Source organism: Cetorhinus maximus, chromosome 35 (genome assembly GCF_964194155.1).
Source record: "Cetorhinus maximus chromosome 35, sCetMax3.hap1.1, whole genome shotgun sequence".
NCBI classification, from domain to species: domain Eukaryota; kingdom Metazoa; phylum Chordata; class Chondrichthyes; order Lamniformes; family Cetorhinidae; genus Cetorhinus; species Cetorhinus maximus.
In genome coordinates, this window is record NC_135913.1 from 483341 (window position 1) to 505803 (window position 22463).

General features: G+C 44.0%; 11 non-coding genes across 11 annotated transcripts; 5 read left to right on the forward strand and 6 right to left on the reverse strand.

The window, feature by feature from the left end:
- Positions 1–1908: 1908 nt before the first annotated feature.
- Positions 1909–1981, reverse strand: trnak-uuu (transfer RNA lysine (anticodon UUU)). Its single transcript has one exon. It is a non-coding gene; the product is annotated as a tRNA-Lys (tRNA).
- A 1042-nt stretch (positions 1982–3023) lies between these two features.
- On the reverse strand, positions 3024–3096 carry trnav-uac (transfer RNA valine (anticodon UAC)). Its single transcript has one exon. It is a non-coding gene; the product is annotated as a tRNA-Val (tRNA).
- A 457-nt stretch (positions 3097–3553) lies between these two features.
- trnak-uuu (transfer RNA lysine (anticodon UUU)) lies at positions 3554–3626 on the forward strand. Its single transcript has one exon. It is a non-coding gene; the product is annotated as a tRNA-Lys (tRNA).
- Positions 3627–6598: 2972 nt separating this feature from the next.
- trnai-uau (transfer RNA isoleucine (anticodon UAU)) lies at positions 6599–6671 on the reverse strand. The gene has a single exon. It is a non-coding gene; the product is annotated as a tRNA-Ile (tRNA).
- A 460-nt stretch (positions 6672–7131) lies between these two features.
- On the forward strand, positions 7132–7204 carry trnak-uuu (transfer RNA lysine (anticodon UUU)). The gene has a single exon. It is a non-coding gene; the product is annotated as a tRNA-Lys (tRNA).
- Positions 7205–13656: 6452 nt separating this feature from the next.
- trnav-uac (transfer RNA valine (anticodon UAC)) lies at positions 13657–13729 on the reverse strand. The gene has a single exon. It is a non-coding gene; the product is annotated as a tRNA-Val (tRNA).
- A 458-nt stretch (positions 13730–14187) lies between these two features.
- Positions 14188–14260, forward strand: trnak-uuu (transfer RNA lysine (anticodon UUU)). Its single transcript has one exon. It is a non-coding gene; the product is annotated as a tRNA-Lys (tRNA).
- Positions 14261–17252: 2992 nt separating this feature from the next.
- Positions 17253–17325, reverse strand: trnav-uac (transfer RNA valine (anticodon UAC)). The gene has a single exon. It is a non-coding gene; the product is annotated as a tRNA-Val (tRNA).
- A 464-nt stretch (positions 17326–17789) lies between these two features.
- On the forward strand, positions 17790–17862 carry trnak-uuu (transfer RNA lysine (anticodon UUU)). Its single transcript has one exon. It is a non-coding gene; the product is annotated as a tRNA-Lys (tRNA).
- A 2955-nt stretch (positions 17863–20817) lies between these two features.
- On the reverse strand, positions 20818–20890 carry trnav-uac (transfer RNA valine (anticodon UAC)). Its single transcript has one exon. It is a non-coding gene; the product is annotated as a tRNA-Val (tRNA).
- Positions 20891–21348: 458 nt separating this feature from the next.
- On the forward strand, positions 21349–21421 carry trnak-uuu (transfer RNA lysine (anticodon UUU)). The gene has a single exon. It is a non-coding gene; the product is annotated as a tRNA-Lys (tRNA).
- The last annotated feature ends 1042 nt before the right edge of the window (positions 21422–22463 follow it).

Genomic DNA, 22463 nt, shown 5'->3' on the forward strand with positions numbered 1-22463 from the left:
CCGCATCGCCTTGTGGAAAGACCGGCTCGCCAATCTCGAACAACCCCCAGCGACGGAAATTCTACCGGATGAAAGCCTTCCCCCAGGAGCTAATTGCAACTGGGCAACCTGGAAGTGCCTTAACAGACTTAGGACTGGTGTAGGTCGTTCAAAGGTGTCACTAAGCAAATGGGGATATACAACCTGCCCGACAACTTGTGAATGTGGAACTGAGCCACAGACTATGCAACATCTTCTGCAAAGTCTATCGCTGGAGGAACCCTGCACTGTTGCAGATCTTGCTGAATTCAACAACAAGGCGCAAAAATGTGTCCAGTTCTGGCTGGGCCATGTATGGACTGTCCGTGGACATGATAAGAAGAAGCGACATTATAATTTTTTCACATGTACGGTAATGACACTCAACTTACCCTCAACACCTCTCTCCACCCTACAACTATTACCACTTTATCAAACTGCTTATCCAGTATCCAGCACTGAATGAGAAGACATTTCCTCTTTGTCTTTGGCCTCTGCTTCAAGCTCCCATATCCCAGTTTGTGACACAATCCTACTCGCTGTGAAAACTGTGTGAGCTTGAACCAGGCTCTTTGCATACTTCATTTTGTATTTGACCCCAAGATCACCATCTGACTATGCCCCGGGATCACCAATAAAATCGCCCATTTCCACCTCTACCGCATTCCCCAGCACCCCACCTGCTGCAACCCATCTGCTCTGATTTTGTTACCTCTAGACTTGACTATCCCAATGCACTTCTCGCCGACCATTCCTATTCTCCCCTCCAGAAATTTAAAATGGTCCAAAACTCTATTGCCCCTGTACTAAAAAAATCACCCGCCCGTGACATCTATAACCTGCATTGGCTCCCTTTGGAGAAATGCCTGGATTTAAACTGTTCCTAATTTTAAAATAAGAAAAGGATTTTTAACTCAACCATTCCTCCCTCAGTCAATAATTTCCCAAAACGCCACCAACACCCCCAACACTCATTTCACTCGAGCATCCCTGATTTTAATCTTTCCAACACCCGCCTAGGACCAAAGCTCTGGAATTCCTTCCCAGAAACCCTCCCCATCTCATGGCGTATTCTGAACGCTCAGTAAACCTGTCCTTTTGTTCAAGCTTTTCACCATCCTCCCTAACGCTGTGTGAAAGAAGGACAGTTTTGAATGTTTATCGCACCTTTCACGACATTAGAATATCCCAAAGCTCGATGAAGGTAATTAAATTATGTTGAAGTCTTCTTACTGTAGTAATGTAGGAATCACAGCAGCCAATTTACAAACCACGAGCAATGTGATCTTGATCTGGTAACCTACCGTTGTTTTGTTGATTAATCGATAAAACCAGGGCGCCAGGCATTCCTCCCCTTCTCCTCTTTGACATGGAGTCTTGGGATCCTTTGCAGACTGTTCATCAAAAAAGGCAACACCCAATTTATGTCTGTAAGTGGTGTGGTTGGGTGGAAAATCAGCTTGTCGATGAAAATAAGCATTTTTTTTTAATAATGCTTTCAAAGGATGTTGGCATCAGCGACCCGGCCCTGCATTTATTGCCCATCCTTAATTGCCCTTGAGGAGGTGGTGGTGAGTTGTCTTCCTGAGCCGCTGCGGCACGTGTGGTGTTGGTGCACCCACAGTGCTGTTCGTGAGGAGGTTCCAGAATGTGGACTCAACACCATGGAAGGAAGGGTGATGTATTAGCAAATTATTGTGTGTGGTTTGGAGGGGAAATTGCAGGTGTTGGTGCAGTTATCTCTTGCCACTGACAGTGCAAAAATTGTCAATAAACATAACACTCTATTTACAATTCAAAGCTAAAGATGCCTTCAACTTGAAAGGTGCGCATGAATTGGCCATAATTTCCGGATGTATATAAGAATCAATAATTCAGAGTTAAAACCAGCGGCCAAACAGGGGGTTGAACCCTGGGCCCTCAGATTAAAAGTCTGATGCTCTACCGACTGAACTATCCGGGATCTGACAGCTGTGCTGCACAGCGACCTATAGTGGCTGATGGTGAACATTGCATCCTTCAGATTCTGTACTTTTTCTGCAGTCATCCAGTGTGTTCAGCGGATTTTTCCTCACACACCCATTTATCAATACCATCGCTAAATTCAATCACAATTGCTCTTCACAAATGCTAACCCGTCCACTTCACCCCCAAAGACGGCCCGAATCCATTAATTCCATTCCATTTTTATTTCGTAAATTTGGGGTCTCCCCGATTGAAAGAAAAAAAAAAGATAATATTAATCTAACAGCTATATTTAGGTTAATGCAAACATGTGCACAATATGCACGGAGCCGGCCGGATAGAAAGCCCCCCCCCTAAACGGATGTGGAAGCCTCTGCCGCCTCCCACCTTTTTTCACGGTACGAGCTGCCGTAAACCTGTAAAGCAAAATGGAATTTGAGGTTAAATAACACTGAAATTCTGAAGTAGGCTCATACGGACTCTGTTTCTCTCTCCCTAGATGCTGTTAGGCCTGCTGGGTTTTTCCAGAATGTACTGTTATTGTTTCAGATTTCCAGCATCAGCAGTATTTTGCTTTTATCTTGAGATTAAATAATCTGGGAACACAAAAGATTACAATGAAATATTTTACAGGCGGGGACATAAAATGATGGCACCATATGGGAAAGGGAGCACGATGGGATAGAAAGGATAATACTCCCAAATAACCAGAGACAGAAGGCGGGGATATTGAATAAATAGCTTACTCTGGTATTTACAAGCGAGATAAAGCAGGGCTTTGATCCGAGGGAATCTAGCGGGAGGTGAGGTGGGTTTGGGGTCAGAACGAGCATCAGAGAGACAGAGCGGATGAATTTAAGGGTCATGTGGACAAGAACCCGAAGCAGAATGGGGCAGCGTTAGGGTGAGCCGACTGAGATATTTTCATTTAGCATGTTGGCTGTGAGGATCACATGAAGAGGGCTCAATGAGGACCAGCTGCTCTTCACAATCATCCTGGTTGAATTTCAGTTGTCATTTATGTGGCCAAAAAGCAGCATTGGTTCCACTGGGGACCGAACCCAGGACCTTCTGCGTGTAAAGCAGACGTGATAACCACTACACTATGGAACCCGGCACTGCGCAAACGTTGGCCCTGAGAATGGAGTTTTTCAATGTGTTCCGTCTGCTGCAACCTTTCTTCAGTGTTACTATTTGGAAGGATTTCCTAAGCGACCACCTCCATGCTTGTTTGCGGAAGTGTTTGAATTCACCTTCAGCTGGCGGTTCGCTCAATATTAACAATTTTTGCTTTCAATCACGGAGCCCCCAAAACCCTACCAAAAAAACAGGCAAAATGAGACAGTGCGGGTCGAGGGATGGCGGGAAGTGCAAAGGTGAGGATGTGTGGAGAGTAATTATGACGCAATCCTGTGTCGGGGGAGAGAGGGTGGGTGGAGAGTAGCGACAAAGGATGTGTGGCACAAATCCAATGAACAGATTTGGGACACTTCAGAAGGAAATGCACAATTTGGACGATGCAATGTTCACTGTCAGCCAGTAAAGGGCGTTGTGCTGTGGGTTGGCATGAGCCCAGATAGCTCAGTCGGTAGAGCATCAGACTTTTAATCTGAGGGTCCAGGTTTCAAGTCCCTGTTCAGACGATGCTTTTAAATCTGAATTATCTATTCTCATGCTAAACATTCTGTCCCGGCTAATTCACTTTCATCTCTTTAACATATTTTAAAGATTTGCTGCTGCTTCTATGTGAAAGGGAAAGTGTATCCTGCTGCGATATTTTAAGGTATTTTTAATTTCGTTTTTTTCGAAATTATCTGTCCTTATCTTCATCCAGCCGCAACTGATACGACTATGCGAAGCTCAACATCCCTGCTCCCCAAATAAAGCTCATTAAACTCTTTTAATTCCATCCATGAAACTTAATATTCAAATATGATATGTTTAATAACATTTTCTGAATTTATTTTGAAGCTTTGCAGCCAGCTTGATGTTTTGAAGCGGTTGTTCATCATGGCTTTGCTTTGAAGTGTCAATTAAGTGTAGTTTTCGTTGACAAATTTTTCATTCAGTGGCACTTGTGGTGCACCATCTACAAGATGCATTGCAGCAGCTCCGAAGTTCCGTGGCAACCTCCAAACTCGCAAACTCCACCAAAGACAAGGACAGTGGGTGCATTGGAGCATCAGCACCTGCAATTTCTCCTCCAAACCACAGACCGCCCTGGTTTGGAACTCGATCGGCGTTTCTTCACTGTTATTGGATTCAAGTCCCTGTTCAGTGTAAATCCTTGGAACTCCCTTCCGAATAGCCCTGTGGATGTAACTAAACCACGTGGGCTGCAGCGGTTCAAGGAGGTGGCTCAGCACCACCTTCTCAAGGGTACTGGGGATGAGCAACAGATGCTGGCCCAGCCAGTGATCCCCGCGTCACTATTTTGAATGACAACATTACTTTCCACCCACTGACACTGCTTAAAGATGTGGACTTGTTTTTTTTTGTGAAAAATGTGCAAAGGTTCCCACAGCGCCATTGTGAGGAGGAGTAGGGGAGTAATACCTGGGGTTCTATGTACACCCTTTGAGTAACACAGCAAAAACAGACGACCAGGCCATGATCACATGGTTGTTTTTTGGGAGCTTGCTATGCACAAATTGGTTGCAGAGAGTCCTATATTACCACAATAAGCACTCTGTGCACTTCAAATTAATTTAATTGACTGCAAAGAGCTTAAGGATGCCCTAATGTTGTGAAAGGTGCTATACAAATGCAAGTCTTTCCTTCATATTTAACACAGCATTGGTGAAAAGCTTGCCCAAAGACATAGGTTGAAATGAACATTTGAAAAACCGGAAGAGATGTGGAGAAGTTTTGGGAGGTCATTCCGGGGTTTTGGTCCCAGGCCAGTGATTGCCATCAGTGTTGGATAGATTAAAATCTGGGCTGCTCAAGCGTTCAGAATTCGATGAGTGCGGATCTCTTGGAGAATTAGGGTGTTGGTGACATTGTGGGAAATTATTGCATTCGGGAGGTGTGATTTACTTAAATAATTGGTTTCTTAAAGGAATTGTAAAATCTGTGCATTGCTTTAAGGGGGAATCAACATAGGTCATCGAGTGCATGGGACAAGATTTTATGGGACATGGGCAGCGGAGGTTTGGGTGACCTCAAATTTATGGAGGGCAGAATATGGACGGTCGGGGAGCTGTGCATTGGGATAGTCTAGTCTAGAGGTAACAAAATCATTGCTGAGGCTTCCAGCAGCAGATCAGTTGAAGCAGGTGGGGTGTCGGGCCACTGGTAAATACCAAAGGACAATAAACATTTAAAATTCCTGTCATATCACTGTCCTTACTTGGGCTATTATCCTTTCTGATCTTTCATGGTCTTATTCCAATCAGCGCTCTCCATTTTATGTCTGCGCTTCTGAAACATTTTAATATTTCCTTTTGTGTTCCTAGATAATGTGAATGACTTTGTTCTCGTGGGTTTGGAAGGTGCTGTCTAAGGAGGTTTGGTGAGTTTCTGCAGTGTGTTTTGTAGATGGTACACACTGTGCGCTCGTGGTGGAGGGAATTAATGTTTGTGACTGGGATGCCAATCAAGCGGGCTGCTTTGGCCTGGATGGTGTACCATTCTATCCAACCAGCCTTTGCCAGCGTTTATGCTTCACTCGAGTCTCCTCCCATCTTTTCTCACCTGAAACTACTACCCTAACCCTCTCCCTTTCTGCTTCATATACTTGTCTAGATCTCCTTTAAATTGATCTATTCTCTCTCAGCCCCGCTAGAAAGACATGGGCAGCAGACAAGGAATTTTACCTTGCAGCCCAGGTTAAAAAGCTGATATTCACCCGGCTCAGGTGCCTTTGCACAAACAAATTGTCATTATCTAGGAACATAATAGGAAATATTAAAAGGTTTTAGATGCGCAGTCATAAAATGGAGGGTGGTGATTGGAATAAGACCACTTCAGAATGGGAATGATAATACCAGAAGTAGCCAGAGCGACATGGCAGGAATTTTAAATAATTATTTTTGATTTATATTTATCAGTGAGGTAAAACAAGCCGACATGATATTGAATGTTGAGACAAGCAATGAGATCAGCGATTAAAAATGAAAAGGACAGGTATTGACTAGTTTAAACAAACTCAAAGAGGATTAAGCCCCCGACCCATTCAGACGTTTTAAAATAAACTCGGGAAGAGATAGCACAAGCCTCCCACTCATATTTAACAATTCATTAGACAAAGACATCATTAGACATCAGGCAACTGGCGGATGCAAGTGTAATTCCTATATTTAAGAAGCTTGATAGAACATGTCCAGAGAATTCTAGAACAGCCAGTTGAACATCAGTGTTACGTGAAATAGTGGAAGGCTTACTAAAGAAGAAGGTGGAAGAATATCAAATATATTCGGCGCCCGAAGCAGAATGGGACAGCATTAGGGTGAATATACTGCACCCTTATTAAATGTTGTATTTTGGGAAAGAGATTTTCATTTAGCTTGCTGGCTGTGAGGAACACATGAAGAGGGCTGAGTGAGGGCCAACTGTTCTTCACAATAAATCTTGTTGAATTTCAGTTGCCATTTATGTGGCCAAAATGGAGCATTGGTTCCACTGGGGCTCGAACCCAGGACCTTCTGCGTATAAAGCAGACGTGATAACCACTACACTATGGAACCCGGCGCAGGGTTAACAGCTGGCCCTGAGAATGGAGTTTATTAATGTGTTCCGTCTGCTGCACCCTCTCTTCAGTCTTACTATTTGGAAGGATTTCCTAAGCGGCCACCTCCTTGCTTCTTTGCGGAAGTTTTTGCATTCACCTTCAGCTGGCGCTTCGCTCAATATTATCAATTTTTGCTTTCAATCACGGAGCCCCCAACACCTTCCAAAAAAACAGGCAAAATGAGACAGTGCGGCTCGGGGGCTGTCGGGAAGTTCAAAGGTGAGGATGTGTGGAGAGTAATTATGAATCAAGTCTGTGTGGGGGGAGAGGGGGTGGTTGGCGGAGGGTAGCGACAAAGGATGTGTGGCACAAATCCGATGAACAGATTTGGGACACTTCAGAAGGAAATGCACAATTTGGACGATGCAATGTTCACTGTCAGCCAGTAAAGGGCGCTGTACTCAATTCGGACATGAGCCCGGATAGCTCAGTCGGTAGAGCATCAGACTTTTAATCTGAGGGTCCAGGGTTCAAGTCCCTGTTCGGGCGATGCTTTTATATCTAAATTATCTATTCTCATCCTAAACATTCCGTCCCGGCTGATTCACTTTCATCTCTTTAAGATATTTTAAAGAATTGCGATATGCTGCCCTCTATGTGAAAGGGAAAGGATTTTCTGCTGCGATATTTTAAGCTATTTTTAATTGCGTTTTTTTTCGAAATTATCTCGCCTTATCTTCATCCAACCGCAGGTGACACGGCTCTGCGAAGCTCACATCCCTGCTCCCCAAATAAAGCTCATTAACTTCGTTTAATTCCATCCATGAAACTTAATTTTCAAATATGATTTCTTTTATAACATTTTCTGAATTTGTTTTGAAGCTTTGCAGGCAGCTTGATGTTTTGAAGCGGTTGTTCATCATGGCTTTGCTTTAAAGTGTCAATTAAGTGTAGTTTTCGTTGACAAATTTTACATTCAGTGGCACTTGTGGTGCACCATCTACAAGATGCATTGCAGCAACTCCGAAGTTCCGCGGCAACTTCCAAACTCGCAAAACTCCACCAAAGACAAGGACAGTGGATGCATTGGAACATCAGCACCTGCAATTACTCCTCCAAACCACAGGCCGCCCTGGTTTGGAACTCGATCGCCGTTTCTTAACTATTATTGGATTCAAGTCCCTGTTCAGTGTAAATCCTTGGAACGCCCTTCCGAATAGCCCTGTGCATGTAACTAAACCACGTGGGCTGCAGCGGTTCAAGGGGCTGGCTCAGCACCACCTTCCCAAGGGTATTGGGGATGATCAACAGATGCTGGCCCAGCCAGTGATCCCAGCGTCACTATTTTGAATGACAACTTTACTTTCCATCCACTGACACTGCTTAAAGATGTGGACTTGTTTTTATTGGGGGAAAGATGTGCAGATGTTCCCACAGCGCCATTGTGAGGAGGAGCAGGGGAGTAATATCTGGGGTTCTATGTACACCCTTTGAGTAACACAGCAAAAACAGACGACCAGGCCATGATCACATGGTTGTTTTTTGGGAGCTTGCCGTGTACAAATTGGTTGCAGAGAGTCCTTTATTACCACAGTAAGCACTCTGTGCACTTCAAATTAATTTAATTGACTGCAAAGAGCTTAAGGATGCCCTAATGTTGTGAACGGTGCTATACAAATGCAAGTCTTGCCTTCGTCTTTAACACAGAATTGCTGAAAAGCTTGCCCAAAGAGATAGGTTGAAATGAACATTTGAAAAACCGGAAGAGATGTGTAGAGGTTTTGGGAGGTCATTCCGGGGTTTTGGTCCCAGGCCAGTGATGGCCATCAGTGTTGGAGAGATTAAAATCTGGGCTGCTCAAGCGTTCAGAATTCGATGAATGCAGATCTCTTGGAGTATTCAGGTGTTGGTGACATTGTGGGAAATTACTGCCTTTGGGAGGTGTGATTTATTGAAATAACTGGTTCTTAAAAGGAATTTTAAAATCTGTGCATTGCTTTAAAGGGGACCAACATAGGTCATTGAGTACATGGGAGAAGATTTTATGGGACACAGGCAGCGGAGTTTTGAGTGACCTCAAATTTATGGAGGGCAGAATATGGACAGTCGGCGAGCAGTGCATTGGGATAGTCTAGTCTAGAGGTAGCAAAATCATTGCTGAGGCTTCCAGCAGCAGGTCAGTTGAAGCAGGTGGGGTGTCGGGCCACTGGTAAATAACAACGGACAATAAACATTTAATATTCCAGTCATATCACTGTCCTTACTTGGGCTATTATCCTTTGTATCCTTTCATGGTCTTATTCCAATCACCCCTCTCCATTTTATTTCCTTTTGTGTTCCTCGATAATGTTAATGGGTTTGTTCTCGTGGGTTTGGAAGGTGCTGTCTAAGGAGGCTTGGTGAGTCTCTGCAGTGCGTTTTGTAGATGATACACACTGTGCGCCCGTGGTGCAGGGAGTGAATGTTTGAGCCTGAGATGCCAATCAAGCGGGCTGCTTTGGCCTGGATGGTGTACCATTCTGTCCAACCAGCCTTTGCCAGCGTTTATGCTTCACTCGAGTCTCCTCCCATCTTTTCTCACCTGAAACTACTACCCTAACCCTCTCCCTTTCTGCTTCATATGCTTGTCCCCTTAAATTAATGCATTTTCTCTCAGCCCCGCCAGAAAGACATGGGCAGCAGACAAGGAATTTTACCTTGCAGCGCCAGGTTAAAAAGCTGATATTCGCACGGCTCAGGTGCATTTACACAAACATAATCTCATTATCTAGGAACACAAAAGGAAATATTAAAAGGTTTTAGATGCGCAGTCATAAAATGGAGGGCGGTGATTGGAATAAGACCACTTCAGAATGGGAATGATAATATCCAGAGTAACCAGAGCAACATGGCAGGAATGTTAAATAATTATTTTTGATTTGCATTTATCAGTGAGGTAAAAAAGGCCGACATGATATTGAATGTTGGGACAAGCAATGAGATTAGCAGTTAAAAATGGAAAGGACAGGTATTGACTAGTTTAAACAAACTCAAAGAGGATTAAGCCCCCGACCCAGATGTATTCCATTCAGACGTTTTAAAATAATCTCGGGAAGAGATAGCACAAGCCTCCCACTCATATTTAACAATTCATTAGACAAAGGTGTAGTGCCAGACAACTGGCGGATGCAAGTGTAATTCCTATATTTAAGTAGCTTGATAGAACATGTGCAGAGAATTATAGACCAGGCAGTTAAACATCAGTGGTACGAGAAATGATGGAATGCTTACTAAAGAAGAAGATGGAAGAATATCAAATATATTCGGCGCCCGAAGCAGAATGGGACAGCATTTGGGTGAATACACTGCACCCTTATTAAATGTTGTATTTTGGGAAAGAGATTTTCATTTAGCTTGCTGGCTGTGAGGTACACACGAAGAGGGCTGAGTGAGGGCCAACTGTTCTTCACAATCATCCTTGTTGAATTTCAGTTGCCATTTACGTGGCCAAAACGCGGCATTGGTTCCACTTAATCTCGAACGCAGGACCTTCTGCGTGTAAAGCAGACGTAATAACCACTACACTATGGAACACGGCGCTGCATTGGCAGCTGGCCCTGAGAATGGAGTTTATCAATGTATTCCGTCTGCTGCACCCTTTCTTCAGTGTTACTATTTGGAAGGATTTCCTAAGCGACCACCTCCTTGCTTCTTTGCGGAAGTGTTTGCATTTACCTTCAGCTGGCGGTTCGCTCAATATTATCAATTTTTGCTTTCAATCACGGAGCCCCCAACACCCTCCATAAAAACAGGCAAAATGTGACAGTGCGGCTCGGGGTCTGGTGGGAAGGTGTGGATGTGTGGAGAGTAGTTATGAAGCAATCCTGTGTCGGGGGTGAGGGGGTGGGCAGAGGGTAGCGACAAAGGATGTGTGGCACAAATCCGATGAACAGATTTGGGACACTTCAGAAGGAAATGCACAATTTGGACGATGCAATGTTCACTGTCAGCCAGTAAAGGGCGCTGTGCTCACTTTGGGTATGAGCCCGGATAGCTCAGTCGGTAGAGCATCAGCTTTTAATCTGAAGGTCCAGGGTTCAAGTCCCTGTTCGGGCGGTGCTTTCATACTTAAATTATCTATTCTCATGCTAAACATTCTATCCCGGCTAATTCACTTTCATCCCTTTAACGTATTTTAAAGATTTGCGATATGCTGCTTCTATGTGAAAACGAAAGCGTTTCCTGCTGCGATATTTTAAGCTATTTTTAATTGCGTTTTTTTCGAAATTTCTCTGATCTTCATCCAGCCGCAGGTGACACGGCTCTGCGAAGCTCATCATCCCTGCTCCCAAATAAAGCTCATTAAACTCTTTTAATTCCATCCATGAAACTTAATATTCAAATATGATTTGTTTAATAACATTTCTGAATTTATTTTGAAGCTTTGCAGGCAGCTTGATGTTTTGAAGCGGTTGTTCATAATGGCTTTGCTTTAAAGTGTAAACAAAATGTAGTTTTCGTTGACAAATTTTTCATTCAGTGGCAGTTGTGGTGCACCATCTACAAGCTGCATTGCAGCAACTCCGAAGTTCCGTGGCAACTTCCAAACTCGCAAACTCCAGCAAATACAAGGACAGTGGATGCATTGGAGCGTCAGCACCTGCAATTTCTCCTCCAAACCACAGACCGCCCTGGTTTGGAACTCGATCGGCGTTTCTTCACTGTTATTGGATTCAAGCCCCTGTTCAGTGTAAATCCTTGGAACGCCCTTCCGAACAGCCCTGTGGATGTAACTAAACCACGTGGGCTGCAGCGGTTCAAGGGGCTGGCTCAGCACCACCTTCCCAAGGGTATCGGGGATGAGCAACAGATGCTGGCTCAGCCAGTGATCCCCGCTCACTATTTTGAATGACAACTTTACTTTCCACCCACTGACACTGCTTAAAGATGTGGACTTGTTTTTTTTTCTGAAAAATGTGCAAAAGTTCCCACAGCGCCATTGTGAGGAGGAGCAGGGGAGGAATACCTGGGGTTCTATGTACACCCTTTGAGTAACACAGCAAAAACAGACGACCAGGCCAGGATCACATGGTTGTTTTTTGGGAGCTTTTGGGTTGCAGAGAGTCCTATATTACCACAATAAGCACGCTGTGCACTTCAAATTAATTTAATTGACTGCAAAGAGCTTTGGGATGCCCTACTGTTGTGAAAGGTGCTATACAAATGCAAGTCTTGCCTTCGTCTTTAACACAGCCCAAAGACATAGGTTGAAATTAACATTTGAAAAACCGGAAGAGATGTGGAGAGGTTTTGGGAGGTCATTCCGGGGTTTTGGTCCCAGGCCAGTGATTGCCATCAGTGTTGGAGAGATTAAAATCTGGGCTGCTCAAGCGTTCAGAATTCGATGAGTGCAGATCTCTTGAAGTATTCGGGTTTTGGTGACATTGTGGGAAATTACTGCCTTCGGGAGGTGTGATTTATTTAAATAACTGGTTTCTAAAAGGAATTTTAAAATATGTGCATTGATTTAAAGGGGACCAACATAGGTCATCGAGTACATGGGACAAGATTTTATGGGACACGGGCAGTGGAGTTTTGGGTGACCTCAAATTTATGGAGGGCAGAATATGGACAGTCGACGAGCAGTGCATTGGGATAGTCTAGTCTAGAGGTAGCTAAATAATTCCTGAGGCTTCCAGCAGCAAATCAGTTGAAGCAGGTGGGGTGTCGGGCCACTGGTAAATACCAAAGGACAATAAACATTTAATATTCCTGTCATATCACTGTCCTTACTTAGGCTATTATCCTTTCTATCCTTTCATGGTCTTATTCCAATCACCCCTCTCCATTTTATTTCCTTTTGTGTTCCTCAATAATGCGAATGGGTTTGTTCTCGTGGGTTTGGAAGGTGCTGTCTCAGGAGGTTTGGTGAGTTTCTGCAGTGCGTTTTGTAGATGGTACACACTGTGCGCCCGTGGTGCAGGGAGTGAATGTTTGTGACTGGGATCAGATCAAGCGGGCTGCTTTGGCCTGGATGGTGTACCATTCTGTCCAACCAGCCTTTGCCAACGTTTATGCTTCACTCGAGTCTCCTCCCATATTTCCTCACCTGAAATTACTAACCTAACCCTCTCCCTTTCTGCTTCATGTGATTGTCCCCTTAAATTAATCTATTCTCTCTCTGCCCCGCTAGAAAGACATGGGCAGCAGACAAGGAATTTTACCTTGCAGCGCCAGGTTAAAAAGCTGATATTCGCACGGCTCAGGTGCATTTACACAAACACATTCTCATTATCTAGGAACACAAAATGAAATATTAAAAGGTTTTAGATGCGCAGCCATAAAATGGAGGGCGGTGATTGGAATAAGACCACTTCAGAATGGGAATGATTATACCCGGAGTAGCCAGAGCGACATGGCAGGTTAAATAATTATTTTTGATTTGTACTTATCAGTGAGGTAAAACAGGCCGATGTGATATTGAATGTTGAGACAAGCAATGAGATCAGCGATTAATAATGAAAAGGACAGATATTGACTAGTTGAAACAAACTCAAAGAGGATTAAGCCCCGGACCCAGATGTATTCCATTCAGACGTTTTAAAATAATCTCGGGAAGAGATAGCACAAGCCTCCCACTCATATTTAACAATTCATTAGACAAAGGTGTAGTGCCAGACAACTGGCGGATGCAAGTGTAATTCCTATATTTAAGAAGCTTGATAGAACATGTCCAGAGAATTCTAGACCAGCCAGTTGAACGAGGTGAACGAGGAATAATGGAATGCTTACTAAAGAAGAAGATGGAAGAATATCAAATATATTCGGCGCCCGAAGCAGAATGGGACAGCGTGAGGGTGAGTATACTGCACCCTTATTAAATGCTGTATTTTGAGAAAGAGATTTTCATTTAGCTTGCGGGCTGTGAGGAGCACACGAAGAGGGCTGAGTGAGGACCAGCTGCTCTTCACAATCATCCTTGTGGAATTTCAGTTGCCATTTACGTGGCCAAAGTACAGCATTGGCTCCACTGGGGCTCGAACGCAGGACCTTCTGCCTGTAAAGCAGACGTGATAACCACTACACTATGGAACCCGGCGCTGCCTTAGCAGCTGACCCTGAGAATGGAGTTTATCAATGTGTTCCGTCTGCTGCACCCTTTCTTCAATGTTACTATTTGGAAGGATTTCCTAAGCGACCACCTCCTTGCTTCTTTGCGGAAGTGTTTGCATTCACCTTCAGCTGGCGCTTCGTTCAATATTAACGATTTTTGCTTTCAATCACGGAGCCCCCAGAACCCTCCAAAAAAAACAGGCAAAATGAGACACAGCGGGTCGAGAGCTGGCGGGAAGTGCAAAGGTGAGGATGTGTGGAGAGTAATTATGAAGCAATCCTGTGTGGGGGGAGAGGGGGTGGGCGGAGGGTAGCGACAAAGGATGTGTGGCACAAATCCGATGAACAGATTTGGGACACTTCAGAAGGAAATGCACAATTTGGACGATGCAATGTTCACTGTCAGCCAGTAAAGGGCGCTGTACTCAATTGGGGCATGAGCCCGGATAGCTCAGTCGGTAGAGCATCAGACTTTTAATCTGAGGGTCCAGGGTTCAAGTCCCTGTTCGGGCGATGCTTTTAAATCTGAATTATCTATTCTCATGCTCAACATTCTGTCCCGGCTAATTCACTTTCATCTCTTTAAAATATTTTAAAGATTTGCTATATGCTGCTTCTGTGTCAAAGGGAAAGCGTTTCCTGCTGCGATATTTGAAGCCATTTTTAATTGCGTTTTTTTCGAAATTATCTCTCCTTATCTTTATCCAGCCGCAACTGATACGACTATGCAAAGCTCAACATCCCTGCTCCCCAAATAAAGCTCATTAAACTCTTTTAATTCCATCCATGAAACTTAATATTCAAATATGATTTGTTTAATAACATTTTCTGAATTTATTTTGAAGCTTTGCAGGCAGCTTGATGTTTTGAAGCGGTTGTTCATCATGGCTTTGCTTTAAAGTGTCAATTAAGTGTAGTTTTCGTTGACAAATTTTTCATTCAGTGGCACTTGTGGTGCACCATCTACAAGATGCATTGCAGCAATTCTGAAGTTCCGTGGCAACTTCCAAACTCGCAAAACTCCACCAAAGACAAGGACAGTGGATGCATTGGAGCATCAACACTTGCAATTTCTCCTCCAAACCACAGACCGCCCTGGTTTGGAACTCGATCACCGTTTCTTCACTGTGATTGGATTCAAGTCCCTGTTCAATGTAAATCCTTGGAACTCCCTTCCGAACAGCCCTGTGGATGTAACTAAACCACGTGGGCTGCAGCAGTTCAAGGGGCTGGCTTAGCACCACATTCTCAAGGGTATTGGGGATGAGCAACAGATGCTGGCCCAGCAAGTGATCCCCGCGTCACTATTTTTAATGACAACTTTACTTTCCACCCACTGACACTGCTTAAAGATATGGACTTGTTTTTACTGGGGGAAAGATGTGCAGATGTTCCCACAGCGCCATTGTGAGGAGGAGCAGGGGAGTAATATCTGGGGTTCTATGTACACCTTTTCAGTAACACAGAAAAAACAGACGACCAGGCCATGATCACATGGTTGTTTTTTGGGAGCTTTCTGTGTACAAATTGGTTGCAGAGAGTCCTATATTACCACATTAAGCACTCTGTGCACTTCAAATTAATTTAATTGATTGCAAAGAGCTTTGGGATGCCCTAATGTTGTGAAAGGTGCTATACAAATGCAAGTCTTTCCTTCGTCTTTAACACAGCATTGCTGAAAAGCTTGCCCAAAGACATAGGTTGAAATGAACATTTGAAAAACCGGAAGAGATGTGTAGAGGTTTTGGGAGGTCATTCCGAGGTTTTGGTCCCGGGCCTGTAATGGCCATCAGTGTTGGAGCGATTGAAATCTGGGCTGCTCATGCATTCAGAATTCGATGAGTGCAGATCTCTTGGAGTATTCGGGTGTTGGTGCCATTGTGGAAAATTACTGCATTCGGGAGGTGTGATTTATTTAAATAACTGGTTTCTTAAAGGAATTTTAAAATCTGTGCATTGCTTTAAGGTGGAAACAACATAGGTCATCGAGTACATGGGACAAGATTTTATGGGACATGGGCAGCGGAGGTTTGGGTGACCTCAAATTTATGGACGGCAGAATATGGATGGTCGGCGAGCAGTGCATTTGGATAGTCGAGTCTAGAGGTAGCAAAATCATTGCTGAGGCTTCCAGCAGCAAATCAGTTGAAGCAGGTGGTTGTGTCGGGCCATTGGTAAATACCAAAGGACAACAAAGATTTAATATTCCAGTCATATCACTGTCCTTACTTGGGCTATTATCCTTTCTGATCTTTCATGGTCTTATTCCAATCAGCGCTCTCCATTTTATGTCTGAGCTTCTGAAACATTTTAATATTTCCTTTTGTGTTCCTGGATAATGTGAATGGGTTTGTTCTCGTGGGTTTGGAAGGTGCTGTCTAAGGAAGCTTGGTGAGTTTCTGCTGTGCATTTTGTAGATGGTACACACTGTGCGCCCGTGGTGCAGGGAGTGAATGTTTGAGCCTGAGATGCCAATCAAGCGGGCTGCTTTGGCCTGGATGGTGTACCATTCTGGCCAACCAGCCTTTGCCAGTGTTTATGCTTCATTCGTGTCTCCGCCCATCTTTTCTCACCTGAAACTACGAACCTAACCCTCTCCCTTTTTGCTTCTTATTCTTGTCTAGATCCCCCTTAAATTGATCTATTCTCTCGCATCCTCGCTCTGACCCCCCGCTAGAAAGACATGGGCAGCAGACAAGGAATTTTACCTTGCAGCCCCAGGTTAAAAAGCTGATATTCGCACTGCTCAGGTCCATTTACACAAACATATTCTCATTATCTAGTAACAGAAAAGGAAAAATTAAAAGGTTTTAGATGTGCAGCCACAAAATGGAGGGCGGTGATTGGAATAAGACCACTTCAGAATGGGAATGATAATATCCGGAGTAGCCAGAGAGACATGGCAGGAATGTTAAATAATTATTTTTGATTTGTATTTATCAGTGAGGTAAAACAGGCCGATGTGATATTGAATGTTGAGACAAGCAATGAGATCAGCGATTAAAAATGAAAAGGACAGGTTTTGACTAGTTTAAACAAACTCAAAGAGGAGTAATCCCCCGACCCAGATGTATTCCATTCAGACGTTTTAAAATAATCTCGGGAAGAGATAGCACAAGCCTCCCACTCATATTTAACAATTCATTAGACAAAGGTGTAGTGCCAGACAACTGGCGGATGCAAGTGTAATTCCGATATTTAAGAAGCTTGATAGAACATGTCCAGAGAATTCTAGACCAGGCAGTTGAACATCAGTGGTACGAGAAATAATGGAATGCTTACTAAAGAAGAAGATGGAAGAATATCAAATATATTCGGCGCCCGAAGCAGAATGGGACAGCATTAGGGTGAATATATTTACTAAATGTTGTATTTTTGGAAAGAGATTTTCATTTAGCTTGCTGGCTGTGAGGAACACATTAAGGGGGCTCAGTGAGGGCCAACAGTTCTTCACAATCATCCTTGTTGAATTTCAGTTGCCATTTATGTGGCCAAAATGCAGCCTTGGTTCCACTGGGGCTTGAACCCAGGACCTTCTGCGTGTAAAGCAGACGTGATAACCACTACACTATGGAACCCGTCGCTCCGTCGCTCCATTTACGTTGGCCCTGAGAATGGAGTTTATCAATGTATTCCGTCTGCTGCAACCTTTCTTCAGTGTTACTATTTGGAAGGATTTCCTAAGCGACCACCTCCTTGCTTCTTTGCGGAAGTGTTTGCATTCACCTTCAGCTGGCGCTTCGCTCAATATTATCAATTTTTGCTTTCAATCAGGGAGCCCCCAACACCCTCCAAAAAAACAGGCAAAATGAGACAGTGATGCTCGGGGGTTGGCGGGAAGTGCAAAGGTGAGGATGTGTGGAGAGTAATTCTGAAGCAATCCTGTGTCGGTGGAGAGGGGGTGGGCGGAGGGTAGCGACAAATGATGTGTGGCACAAATCCGATGAACAGATTTGGGACACTTCAGAAGGAAATGCACTATTTGGACGGTGCAATGTTCACTGTCAGCCAGTAAAGGGCGCTGTACTCAATTGGGGCATGAGCCCGGATAGCTCAGTCGGTAGAGCATCAGACTTTTAATCTGAGGGTCCAGGGTTCAAGTCCCTGTTCGGGCGATGCTTTTAAATCTGAATTTTCTATTCTCATGCTTACCATTCTGTCCCGGCTAATTCACTTTCATCTCTTTAAGATATTTTAAAGATTTGCGATATGCTGCTTCTATGTGAAAGGGAAAGGGTTGTCTGCTGCGATATTTTAAGCTATTTTTAATTGCGTTTTTTTTCGAAATTATCTCGCCTTATCTTCATCCAGCCGCAGGTGACCCGGCTCTGCGAAGCTCAGCATCCCTGCTCCCCAAATAAAGCTCATTAACTTCGTTTAATTCCATCCATGAAACTTAATTTTCAAATATGATTTCTTTTATAACATTTTCTGAATTTGTTTTGAAGCTTTGCAGGCAGCTTGATGTTTTGAAGCGGTTGTTCATAATGGCTTTGCTTTAAAGTGTCAATTAAGTGTAGTTTTCGTTGACAAATTTTTCATTCAGTGGCAGTTGTTGTGCACCATCTACAAGATGCATTGCAGCAACTCCGAAGTTCCGTGGCAACTTCCAAACTCGCAAAACTCCACCAAAGACAAGGACAGTGGATGCATTGGAGCATCAGCACCTGCAATTACTCCTCCAAACCACATGCCGCCCTGGTTTGGAACTCGATCGCCGTTTCTTCACTGTTATTGGATTCAAGTCCCTGTTCAGTGTAAATCCTTGGAGCTCCCTTCCGAACAGCCCTGTGCATGTAACTAAACCACGTGGGCTGCAGCAGTTCAAGGGGCTGGCTCAGCACCACCTTCTCAAGGGTATTGGGGATGATCAACAGATGCTGGCTCAGCCAGTAATCCCCGCGTCACTATTTTGAATGACAACTTTACTTTCCACCCACTGACACTGCTTAAAGATGTGGACTTGTTTTTTTTTCTGAAAAATGTGCACAAGTTCCCACAGCGCCATTGTGAGGAGGAGCAGGGGAGTAATATCTGGGGTTCTATGTACACCCTTTGAGTAAGTAACACAGCAAAAACAGACGACCAGGCCATGATCACATGGTTGTTTTTTGGGAGCTTGCTATGCACAAATTGGATGCAGAGAGTCCTATATTACCACAATAAGCACGCTGTGCACTTCAAATTAATTTAATTGACTGCAAAGAGCTTTGAGATGCCCTACTGTTGTGAAAGGTGCTATACAAATGCAAGTCTTGCCTTCGTCTTTAACACAGCATCGGTGAAAAGCTTGCCCAAAGACATAGGTTGAAATTAACATTTGAAAAACCGGAAGAGATGTGTAGAGGTTTTGGGAGGTCATTCCGGGGTTTTGGTCCCAGGCCAGTGATGGCCATCAGTGTTGGAGAGATTAAAATCTGGGCTGCTCAAGCATTCAGAATTCGATGAGTGCAGATCTCTTGGAGTATTCGGGTGTTGGTGACATTGTGGGAAATTGCTGCCTTCGGGAGGTGTGATTTATTTAAATAACTGGTTTTTAAAAGGAATTTTAAAATCTGTGCATTGCTTTAAAGGGGACCAACATAGGTCATCGAGTACATGGGACAAGATTTTATGGGACACGGGCAGCGGAGTTTTGGGTGACCTCAAATTTATGGAGGGCAGAATATGGACAGTCGGGGAGCAGTGCATTGGGATAGTCTAGTCTAGAGGTAGCGAAATAATTCCTGAGGCTTCCAGCAGCAAATCAGTTGAAGCAGATGGGGTGTCGGGCCACTGGTAAATACCAATTGACAACAAACATTTAATATTCCTGTCATATCACTGTCCTTTTACCTGGGCTATTATCCTTTCTGTTTTTTCATGGTCTTATTCCAATCACCGCTCTCCATTTTATTTCCTTTTGTGTTCCTCGACAATGTGAATGGCTTTGTTCTCGTGGGTTTGGAAGTTGCTGTCTAAGGAGGCTTGGTGAGTCTCTGCAGTGCGTTTTGTAGATGGTACACACTGTGCGCTCGTGGTGCAGGGAGTGAATGTTTGTGACTGGGATCAGATCAAGCGGGCTGCTTTGGCCTGGATGGTGTACCATTCTGTCCAACCAGCCTTTGCCAGCGTTTATGCTTCACTCGAGTCTCCTCCCATATTTCCTCACCTGAAATTACTAACCTAACCCTCTCCCTTTCTGCTTCATATTCTTGTCCCCTTAAATTAATCTATTCTCTCTCAGCCCCGCTAGAAAGACATGGGCAGCAGACAAGGAATTTTACCTTACAGCCCCAGGTTAAAAAGCTGATATTCACACGGCTCAGGTGCATTTACACAAACACATTCTCATTATCTAGTAACATAAAAGGAAATATTAAAAGGTTTTAGATGCGTAGTAATAAAATGGAGGGCGGTGATTGGAATAAGACCACTTCAGAATGGGAATGAAAATACCCGAAGTAGCCAGAGAGACATGGCAGGAATGTTAATTAATTATTTTTGATTTGTATTTATCAGTGAGGTAAAACAGGCCGACATGATATTGAATGTTGGGACAAGCAATGAGATCAGCGATTAAAAACGGAAAGGGCAGGTACTGACTAGTTTAAACAAACTCAAAGAGGATTTAGCCCCCGACCCAGATGTATTCCATTCAGACGTTTTAAAATAATCTCGGGAAGAGATAGCACAAGCCTCCCACTCATATTTAACAATTCATTAGACAAAGGTGTAGTGCCAGACAACTGGCGGATGCAAGTGTAATTCCGATATTTAAGAAGCTTGATCGAACATGTCCAGAGAATTATAGACCAGGCAGTTGAACATCAGTGGTACGAGAAATAATGGAATGCTTACTAAAGAAGAAGATGGAAGAGTATCAAATATATTCGGCGCCCGAAGCAGAATGGGACAGCATTTGAGTGAATATACTGCACCCTTATTAAATGTTGTATTTTGGGAAAGAGATTTTCATTTAGCTTGCTGGCTGTGAGGAACACATTAAGGGGGCCGAGTGAGGACCAGCTGCTTTTCACAATCATCCTTGTGGAATTTCAGTTGCCATTTACGTGGCCAAAATGCAACATTGGTTCCACTGGGGCTCGAACCCAGGACCTTCTGCGTGTAAAGCAGACGTGATAACCACTACACTATGGAACCCGGCGGTTGTGTCAACGTTGGCCCTGAGAATGGAGTTTATCAATGTGTTCCGTCTGATGCACCTTTTCTTCAGTGTTGCGATTTGGAAGGATTTCCTAATCGGCCACCTCCTTGCTTCTTTGCGGAAGTGTTTTCATTCACCTTCAGCTGGCGGTTCACTCAATATTATCAATTTTTTGCTTTCAATCAGGGAGCCCCCAACACCCTCCAAAAAAACAGGCAAAATGAGACAGTGCGGCTCGGGGACTGGCGGGAAGTGCAAAGGTGAGGAAATGTGGAGAGTAATTATGAAGCAAGTCTGTGTGGGGGGAGAGGGGGTGGGTGGAGGGTAGCGACAAAGGATGTGTGGCAGAAATCCGATGAACAGATTTGGGACACTTCAGAAGGAAATGCACTATTTGGACGATGCAATGTTCACTGTCAGCCAGTAAAGGGCGCTGTGCGAAACAGCGCTCAGGGCCCGGATAGCTCAGTCGGTAGAGCATCAGACTTTTAATCTGAGGGTCCAGGGTTCAAGTCCCTGTTCGGGCGATGCTTTTAAATCTGAATTTTCTATTCTCATGCTTACCATTCTGTCCCGGCTAATTCACTTTCATCTCTTTAAGATATTTTAATGATTTGCGATATGCTGCTTCTATGTGAACGTGAAAGGGAAAGCGTTTTCTGCTGCGATATTTTAAGCTATTTTTAATTGCGTTTTTCGCGAAATTATTTCTCCTTCTCTTCATCCAGCCGCAGGTGACACGGCTCTGCGAAGCTCATCATCCCTGCTCCCAAATAAAGCTCATTAACCTCTTTTAATTCCATCCATGAAATTTAATTTTCAAATATGATTTGTTTAATAACATTTTCTGAATTTATTTTGAAGCTTTGCAGGCAGCTTGATGTTTTGAAGCGGTTGTTCATCATGGCTTTGCTTTAAAGTGTCAATTAAGTGTAGTTTTCGTTGACAAATTTTTCATTCAGTGGCAGTTGTGCTGCACCATCTACAAGATGCATTGCAGCAACTCCGAAGTTCCGTGGCAACCTCCAAACTCGCAAACTCCACCAAAGACAAGAACTGTGGATGCATTGGAGCATCAGCACCTGCAATTCTCCTCCAAACCACAGACCGCCCTGGTTTGGAACTCGATCGGCGTTTCTTCACAGTTGTTGGATTCAATTCCCTGTTTCGTGTAAATCCTTGGAACTCCCTTCCGAACAGCCCTGTGGATGTAACTAAACCACGTGGGCTGCAGCAGTCCAAGGGGCTGGCTTAGCACCACATTCTCAAGGGTATTGGGGATGAGCAACAGATGCTGGCCCAGCCAGTGATTCCCGCGTCACCATTTTGAATGACAACATTACTTTCCACCCACTGACACTGCTTAAAGATGTGGACTTGTGTTTTTTTTGTGAAAAATGTGCAAAAGTTCCCACAGCGCCATTGTGAGGAGGAGCAGGGGAGTAATACCTGGGGTTCTATGTACACCCTTTGAGTAAGTAACACAGCAAAAACAGACGACCAGGCCATGATCACATGGTTGTTTTTTGGGAGCTTGCTGTGTACAAATTGGTTGCAGAGAGTCCTATA